This window comes from Elephantulus edwardii, unplaced genomic scaffold (assembly GCF_000299155.1).
Source record: "Elephantulus edwardii isolate Elephantulus edwardi_28Jun2011 unplaced genomic scaffold, EleEdw1.0 scaffold00018, whole genome shotgun sequence".
In the NCBI taxonomy this organism is placed as follows: Eukaryota; Metazoa; Chordata; class Mammalia; order Macroscelidea; family Macroscelididae; genus Elephantulus; species Elephantulus edwardii.
Window position 1 is genome coordinate 12496664 of NW_006399768.1, and position 1723 is coordinate 12498386.

Below are 1723 nucleotides of genomic sequence, written 5' to 3' on the forward strand. Positions count from 1 at the left end.
ACTTTCCCAATGCAATTCATCTCCTGATTTCCTGACTGCTGTTACCAAGAGTGTTGACTGTGGAGCCAAGTAAATGAAAACTGTTAACTATCTCAATCTCTTCACCATCCATGCTGATGCTGCCAATTGGCCCAGAGGTTAGAATCTTTGTTTTCTTGACGTTTAGCTTTAGTCCATATAGGAAGCTGTAGTCCCTGATCTTCTGTAGCAAGCGCCTCAGGTCCTCCTCAGTTTCAGCAAGCAGGGTTGTATCATCTGCATAGCGCAGGTTGTTGATGATACTTCCACCAATCCTGATGCCAGCGTCTCGGATGATCTGTTCTGCATACAGATTGAAAAGGTATGGAGACAGAATACATCTGTGACGGACCCCCTTCTTGATTTTAAACCATGCAGTGTCTCCTTGCTCTGTTCTGAAAACTGCCTCTAATTAAAAAAGCCAAAAATCCAAGGATGTCACTTTGTAGATTAAAGTGCCCTTGGCTCAAGGTGTGGTGTTTTCATTTATTGTATGTGAGAGCTGAGTAGTGATGAATTAGAATAAATAACTGTTCCTTTGAAAATTTTATTATTGGTGAAGAATATCAAATATATCACTGGATAGCTTAAGAAAAAATAGATATGATATGCTTTGGAATAGCAAGGATAAGTTTCAAGCATCATTTTAATTCTATAATAGAAAGTGAAACTCATAATCAATCATCTAAATGTAATTTTAGAGTTGGGATAGACAATAGTCTAGACTTTTTACTATTTTATTGTTTTTTAATTGGGACAGTATTTCATTTTGTTTAAAGAGTGTTCTGTAGACAACATTTATTTCCAATTATTTATCTACAGTCTGCTCTGCTTTTGATTCGCAATAATAAAACATATACAATATAGAGTGGATGTGGAACTCTAGGTTATCATAGTTATTAGATTGAGATGTGTTATAAAATACATGGACTTTTGAAGACTTAGTAGAAAAATAATGCTAATATATATATTATTGTGTATGCTGTTGTTAGGTGCCTTTGAATCAACTATGACTCATAGTGATCCTATGAACAATAGACCTGAACTTACCCCATCCTGTACCATCCATGCAACCTCTGATATGTTAGTGTATGTTACATTCACTGTGTCAAGCTATCTCATTAAAGGTCTTCCTTTCTTCTTTTGACCCTCTACTTTTCCTAGTATGATGTATTTTTTCCAAGAATGCAGTAATATCTAGACTAATTTAGATAAAATATGTTACTGATATTTATTTTATTTTTGCCTTTCAGACTTATACAATGTGGCAACTAACAATTTAAAAACATGTTAGTGGCTTGTATTATATATTTATCTGACCAAGCTGATATATGCATTCAAATCATTGAAAATGTGGAAATTCATCTAATTTCTTCCAGATGTTCTTATCAAACATGCCTGTAACCAATTTGGATGCAAACTGCTTAATTGTAGCTAAGTGTCTTTATTGCTTCTGGCGTATTGCTGTTGTTGTTGTGTGCCATCAAGTCATCTGCAACTTTTAGGGACCATATAAACAGAAGTTCTAAACTATGCTCTGTCCTGAGGCAATTTCAATATTTCCTTCACTCCTATCCTTAATCAGTTACTGTGCCAATTCATCTCATTCAAGGTCTTCCTCACCTGTGCTATCCCCCAACCCTTCCAAGCATGATATCTTTCTTAAAAGACATGCTCAGAGTATAGGAGTTGTTGTTCTTATTGT